Below are 8550 nucleotides of genomic sequence, written 5' to 3'. Positions count from 1 at the left end.
CACATCATCCCGTCAGCCAGAGCCACCGGACTACTACCCCTAATATCCCACATCATCCCGTCAGCCAGAGCCACCGGACTACTACCCCTAATATCCCACATCATCCCATCAGCCAGAGCCACCGGACTACTACCCCTAATATCCCACATCATCCCGTCAGCCAGAGCCACCGGACAACTACCCCTAATATCCCACATCATCCCGTCAGCCAGAGCCACCGGACTACTACCCCTAATATCCCACATCATCCCATCAGCCAGAGCCACCGGACTACTACCCCTAATATCCCACATTATCCCATCAGCCAGAGCCACCGGACTACTACCACTAATATCCCACATCATCCCATCAGCCAGAGCCACCGGACTACTACCACTAATATCCCACATCATCCCGTCAGCCAGAGCCACCGGACTACTACCCCTAATATCCCACATCATCCCGTCAGCCAGAGCCACCGGACTACTACCCCTAATATCCCACATCATCCCATCAGCCAGAGCCACCGGACTACTACCACTAATATCCCACATCATCCCGTCACAGCCACCGGACTACTACCCCTAATATCCCACATCATCCCGTCAGCCAGAGCCACCGGACTACTACCCCTAATATCCCACATCATCCCATAATCCCGAGCCACCGGACTACTACCACTAATATCCCACATCATCCTGTCAGCCAGAGCCACCGGACTACTACCCCTAATATCCCACATCATCCCATCAGCCAGAGCCACCGGACTACTACCACTAATATCCCACATCATCCCATCAGCCAGAGCCACCGGACTACTACCACTAATATCCCACATCATCCCGTCAGCCAGAGCCACCGGACTACTACCCCTAATATCCCACATCATCCCGTCAGCCAGAGCCACCGGACTACTACCCCTAATATCCCACATCATCCCATCAGCCAGAGCCACCGGACTACTACCCCTAATATCCCACATCATCCCGTCACAGCCACCGGACTACTACCCCTAATATCCCACATCATCCCGTCAGCCAGAGCCACCGGACTACTACCCCTAATATCCCACATCATCCCATAATCCCGAGCCACCGGACTACTACCACTAATATCCCACATCATCCTGTCAGCCAGAGCCACCGGACTACTACCCCTAATATCCCACATCATCCCATCAGCCAGAGCCACCGCACTACTACCCCTAATATCCCACATCATCCCGTCAGCCAGAGCCACCGGACTACTACCCCTAATATCCCACATCATCCCATCAGCCAGAGCCACCGGACTACTCCCCCTAATATCCCACATCATCCCATCAGCCAGAGCCACCGGACTACTACCCCTAATATCCCACATCATCCCATCAGTCAGAGCCACCGGACTACTACCCCTAATATCCCACATCATCCCATAATCCCGAGCCACCGGACTACTACCACTAATATCCCACATCATCCCGTCAGCCAGAGCCACCGGACTACTACCCCTAATATCCCACATCATCCCATCAGCCAGAGCCACCGCACTACTACCCCTAATATCCCACATCATCCCGTCAGCCAGAGCCACCGGACTACTCCCCCTAATATCCCACATCATCCCATCAGCCAGAGCCACCGGACTACTACCCCTAATATCCCACATCATCATTCACATCACATTGTAGAAGGATCAACTTTATTCTCATTTGCACAAGGAAAGACTAGAAGCAATGGGATGAAGCTGAATGGGAGGAGACACAGATTAGATATTAGAAAAAACTTTTTGACAGTTAGAGTGATCAATGAGTGGAACAGGCTGCCACGAGAAGTGGTGAGTTCTCCTTCAATGGAAGTCTTCAAACAGAGGCTGGACAGACATCTAACTGGGATGATTTAGCGAATCCTGCTTTGAGCAGGGGGTTGGACCAGATGGCCCAGGAGGTCCCTTCCAACTCTACGATTCTATGATTCTATGATTCTATGATTCTACATCATCCCATCAGTCAGAGCCACCAGACTACTACCCCTGATATCCCACATCATCCAGTCAGCCAGAGCCACCGGACTACTACCCCTAATTTTACCCTTCGCCATGACAGCACCCACTGGAGAGAGGGATCCACCCCATAGGAACAGGAAACCTACAGAAAATAAAAGGGGAGGTCTGCCTCTCCTCCTCAGTTGGTTTCCTGTTCCTACGGCATCCACAGGAAGAATCTCCTACAAGAACACATACCTGGGCCAATGCATGCCGCCTGTGCGAGGTCTGTGGGAAAGGCAGGGGCTGTGGTCCAGATGCAGTGTTGGAGGAGTTTCCATTTGACGGCTCCCTCCTCATCTAGTGGATGGCACGATGGCTGGGTCTGGGGAGGGCCGCCCGGTCTCACTCGGGAGACGCGCCGTCGGCTGCATGAAGCCGGGGATGGAGCTGGGCTTCACGGGCCCCGACCAGCATAGCAGTTGCGTGGGGGGCAGCATTCCGGTAAGGCCTGCATCCTGGATGCAGCCCGGTGCATGAAGCCGAGCTGGCACATACGCCGACTGACACAGATTCTTCTGCCCCGGAAGTGAAAGTTGGACTTCCGGGGCACACAGGCTGAGGTACAGGTGGTAGGGGAAGTGCTGGTGGCGCATGCGCGATACACCGCAGCCGCTGACCCGGAACTGGATGGGGGGACTTCTGGGTCATGGAAAAGAAAGGAAAAAATAAAAGGGATGTGTATTATGTTCTATAAAAGCCCCCATGCCGACTACCCCCGCCACCGCATTGAACTATACCGGCATCATAGATGCCGGTACAGTTCATAGCAATGATGGATGATCATTCCCTGCTGTGCCTCTGACACTTCATTGCGCACTCACTGTGTGCCAGGCAGAGCAGGATACCGGAGCAGTGCGGGCACGAGGAGTTGAGTGTTTTGGTTTTTTTAAATGTAACAGTGACTGTGGGGCCATTCTCGGGGGGGAGGGAGAGCTGGTGCATACCATGGGGCAGTGCTGTATACCATTTGATGCTGTGTACCATTTGGTGCTGTATACCATGGTGTTGTGCTGTATACCATATGGGACTGTGCTGTATACCAGTGGGGGGCTGTGCTGTATACCAATGTGGGGCTGTGCTATATACCATGGTGCTGTGCTGTATACCATCTGGGGCTGTGCTGTATACCATGTGGTGCAGTGCTGTATACCATGTGGGGCTGTACTATATACCATGTGGGGTTGTGCCATATACCATGTGGTGCTGTGCTATATACCACTTGGGGCTGTGTTATATACTTTGTGGGGCTGTGTTATATACTTTGTGGCTGTGCTATATATTATGTGACTGTGTTATATACCATGATGGGTACATTATACATTATATCCTATGGGGGAGGCTGTGTTATATAATATAGGGGGATACATTATATTCTATGGGGAGGTGGGCTGTATTCTATTCTATTCGGGGATACATTATATTCTATGGGGGGCTGTATTATATTATATTCTATTGGGGTGATCGCATCATACTCTGAGTGGGCTACATTATACTATATGAGGAGGCTACATTGTATTCTATGGGGGGCTGCATTATAGTCTATGTGGGGCTAGATTATATTGTATGGGGGCTCTATTATATTTTTTGAGGGGCTACATTATATTCTATTGGGGCTGTATTATACTATATGAGGAGGGCTACATTGTATTCTATGGAGGGGCTACATTATACTATATTAGGGGCTGCCATATATTCTATGGAGCGGCTGCATTATACTATATTAGGGGGCTATATTATATTCTATGGGGAGTTACATTATATTCTTTGGGGTGGCTACATTATGCTCTAAGGGGTGGCTGCATTAAACTGTAAGAGTGGGGCTGCATTTTATTCTATGGGGGTTACATTATATTGTATGGCGGGGCTGCATTATACTCTTTGGGGTGGCTGCATTATGCTCTATGGGGTGGCTGCATTATGCTCTATGGTGTGGCTGCATTATACTGTATCAAGGACTATGGGGAATACATTATACTATATGAAGAACTATGGGGTGCATTATACTATGGGAAGTGAATTGTACTACATGGATGACTATGGCGGTGTATTATACTATATGGAGGACTATGGGGAGTATATTATACTATATGGAGGACTGTAGGGGGTGTATTATACTATATGGAGGACTATGGGGTACATTATATTATATGGAGGACTATGGGGTGTAAACTGTAGATGTGCTGCTGATAACATGATACTGTATGGGGACAGATTGATCCATTAGGGATTGTTCTGTCCCCATCATTCTTTCTCAGACGGTGGAAAGAGGCCGGGAAACAAGTGTTGAACAACTTCAATATTGTCGATCACACTCATTTAGCAGCCTTAACTCAGCACATGTAAATACAATCGAACTACTTCTGTGTGATGTGCAATATGTTAGCATTTGGGGCCCCATTTTAAACTTTGCCTAGGGTCCCACTTTGCCTAAAACCGGCCCTGCTCAAACACATGACATGATGCAGCATTACCGATCACAATCTCTGCCAGTGCCTCCAATATAAGATACACACACCGCGCTCTTATATGGCCTAATATGTCGTATGAGGCCTGTATACCGACCGTACAGACCACACTATCATCCTCCTGTATGCCGTATATAGGCATAGAGTGCAGTCTGTACAATATCTAAGATGGCGACAGTCTGTATGTCTTATAGGGGGCCTAATAGGAGACGACAGTCTGTATGTCTCATAGGAGGCCGATAGTCTGTATGTCTTATAAGGGGCCTAATAGGAGGCCGACAGTCTCTATGTCTTATAGGAGTCCGACAGTCTGTATGTCTCCTAGGAGGCCTAATAAGAGGCCGACAGCCTGTATGTCATATACGAGGTCAATATTCCGTACATACCGCAATATCGGCATCCTATTTACTGTACATACCACACTTATGGAAAGTATCTATTATAGGAGACTGAGTCTGTATGTGATATAGGATGCCAAGAGTACAGTCTGTATGATATATAGGAGGCTGAGAGTGCGTTCTGTATGATATATAGGAGGCTGAGAGTGCGGTCTGTACAATAGAAAGGAGGCTGAGTGCGGTCTGTACGATATATAGGAGGCTGAGAGTGCAGTCTGTTCGATATATAGGAGGCTGAGAGTGCGGTCTGTTCGATATATAGGAGGCTGAGAGTGCAGTCTGTATGATATATTGGAGGCTGAGAGTGCGGTCTGTATGATATATTGGAGGCTGAGAGTGCGGTCTGTTCGATATATAGGAAGCTGAGAGTGCGGTCTGTACGATATATAGGAGGCTGAGAGTGCGGTCTGTACGATAGAAAGGAGGCTGAGTGCGGTCTGTACGATATATAGGAGGCTGAGAGTGCGGTCTGTACGATATATAGGAGGCTGAGAGTGCGGTCTGTACGATATATAGGAGGCTGAGAGTGCGGTCTGTACGATATATAGGAGGCTGAGAGTGCGGTCTGTACGATATATAGGAGGCTGAGAGTGCGGTCTGTACGATATATAGGAGGCTGAGAGTGCGGTCTGTACGATATATGGGAGGCTGAGAGTGCGGTCTGTACGATATATGGGAGGCTGAGAGTGCGGTCTGTATGATATATAGGAGGCTGAGAGTGCGGTCTGTACAATAGAAAGGAGGCTGAGTGCGGTCTGTACGATATATTGGAGGCTGAGAGTGCGGTCTGTACGATATATAGGAGGCTGAGAGTGCGGTCTGTACGATATATTGGAGGCTGAGAGTGCGGTCTGTACAATATATAGGAGGCTGAGAGTGCGGCCTGTACGATATATTGGAGGCTGAGAGTGCGGTCTGTACGATATATTGGAGGCTGAGAGTGCGGTCTTTACGATATATTGGAGGCTGAGAGTGCGGTCTGTATGATATATTGGAGGCTGAGAGTGCGGTCTGTACGATATATTGGAGGCTGAGAGTGCGGTCTGTACGATATATTGGAGGCTGAGAGTGCGGTCTGTACGATATATTGGAGGCTGAGAGTGCGGTCTGTATGATATATTGGAGGCTGAGAGTGCGGTCTGTATGATATATTGGAGGCTGAGGGTGCGGTCTTTACGATATATAGGAGGCTGAGAGTGCGGTCTGTATGATATATTGGAGGCTGAGAGTGCGGTCTGTACGATATATTGGAGGCTGAGAGTGTGGTCTGTACGATATATTGGAGGCTGAGAGTGCGGTCTGTACGATATATTGGAGGCTGAGAGTGCGGTCTGTACGATATATTGGAGGCTGAGAGTGCGGTCTGTACGATATATTGGAGGCTGAGAGTGCGGTCTGTATGATATATTGGAGGCTGAGAGTGCGGTCTGTACGATATATTGGAGGCTGAGAGTGCGGTCTGTACGATATATTGGAGGCTGAGAGTGCGGTCTGTACGATATATTGGAGGCTGAGAGTGCGGTCTGTACGATATATAGGAGGCTGAGAGTGCGGTCTGTACGATATATAGGAGGCTGAGAGTGCGGTCTGTACGATATATTGGAGGCTGAGAGTGCGGTCTGTATGATATATTGGAGGCTGAGGGTGCGGTCTTTACGATATATAGGAGGCTGAGAGTGCGGTCTGTATGATATATTGGAGGCTGAGAGTGCGGTCTGTACGATATATTGGAGGCTGAGAGTGCGGTCTGTACGATATATTGGAGGCTGAGAGTGCGGTCTGTACGATATATTGGAGGCTGAGAGTGCGGTCTGTATGATATATTGGAGGCTGAGAGTGCGGTCTGTATGATATATTGGAGGCTGAGGGTGCGGTCTTTACGATATATAGGAGGCTGAGAGTGCGGTCTGTATGATATATTGGAGGCTGAGAGTGCGGTCTGTACGATATATTGGAGGCTGAGAGTGCGGTCTGTACGATATATTGGAGGCTGAGAGTGCGGTCTGTACGATATATTGGAGGCTGAGAGTGCGGTCTGTATGATATATTGGAGGCTGAGAGTGCGGTCTGTACGATATATAGGAGGCTGAGAGTGCGGTCTGTATGATATATTGGAGGCTGAGGGTGCGGTCTTTACGATATATAGGAGGCTGAGAGTGCGGTCTGTATGATATATTGGAGGCTGAGAGAGCGGTCTGTTCGATATATAGGAGGCTGAGAGTGCGGTCTGTATGATATATAGGAGGCTGAGAGTGCGGTCTGTACGATATATTGGAGGCTGAGGGTGCGGTCTTTACGATATATAGGAGGCTGAGAGTGCGGTCTGTATGATATATTGGAGGCTGAGAGTGCGGTCTGTACGATATATTGGAGGCTGAGAGTGCGGTCTGTACGATATATTGGAGGCTGAGAGTGCGGTCTGTACGATATATTGGAGGCTGAGAGTGCGGTCTGTATGATATATTGGAGGCTGAGAGTGCGGTCTGTATGATATATTGGAGGCTGAGGGTGCGGTCTGTACGATATATTGGAGGCTGAGGGTGCGGTCTGTACGATATATTGGAGGCTGAGAGTGCGGTCTGTACGATATATTGGAGGCTGAGAGTGCGGTCTGTATGATATATTGGAGGCTGAGAGTGCGGTCTGTATGATATATTGGAGGCTGAGGGTGCGGTCTTTACGATATATAGGAGGCTGAGAGTGCGGTCTGTATGATATATTGGAGGCTGAGAGTGCGGTCTGTACGATATATTGGAGGCTGAGAGTGCGGTCTGTACGATATATTGGAGGCTGAGAGTGCGGTCTGTACGATATATTGGAGGCTGAGAGTGCGGTCTGTACGATATATAGGAGGCTGAGAGTGCGGTCTGTATGATATATTGGAGGCTGAGGGTGCGGTCTTTACGATATATAGGAGGCTGAGAGTGCGGTCTGTATGATATATTGGAGGCTGAGAGTGCGGTCTGTTCGATATATAGGAGGCTGAGAGTGTGGTCTGTATGATATATTGGAGGCTGAGGGTGCGGTCTTTACGATATATAGGAGGCTGAGAGTGTGGTCTGTACGATATATAGGAGGCTGAGAGTGTGGTCTGTATGATATATTGGAGGCTGAGGGTGCGGTCTTTACGATATATAGGAGGCTGAGAGTGCGGTCTGTACGATATATTGGAGGCTGAGAGTGCGGTCTGTACGATATATTGGAGGCTGAGAGTGCGGTCTGTACGATATATAGGAGGCTGAGAGTGCGGTCTGTATGATATATTGGAGGCTGAGGGTGCGGTCTTTACGATATATAGGAGGCTGAGAGTGCGGTCTGTACGATATATTGGAGGCTGAGGGTGCGGTCTTTACGATATATAGGAGGCTGAGAGTGCGGTCTGTATGATATATTGGAGGCTGAGAGTGCGGTCTGTACGATATATTGGAGGCTGAGAGTGCGGTCTGTACGATATATTGGAGGCTGAGAGTGCGGTCTGTACGATATATTGGAGGCTGAGAGTGCGGTCTGTATGATATATTGGAGGCTGAGAGTGCGGTCTGTATGATATATTGGAGGCTGAGGGTGCGGTCTTTACGATATATAGGAGGCTGAGAGTGCGGTCTGTATGATATATTGGAGGCTGAGAGTGCGGTCTGTACGATATATTGGAGGCTGAGAGTGCGGTCTGTACGATATAT

This window comes from Dendrobates tinctorius, unplaced genomic scaffold (assembly GCF_039654945.1).
Source record: "Dendrobates tinctorius isolate UK_male_01 unplaced genomic scaffold, ASM3965494v1 ptg000233l, whole genome shotgun sequence".
Classification (NCBI taxonomy): Eukaryota; Metazoa; Chordata; class Amphibia; order Anura; family Dendrobatidae; genus Dendrobates; species Dendrobates tinctorius.
The sequence above is the reverse complement of the archived record's forward strand: the minus strand, read 5'-3'. Positions refer to the sequence as shown.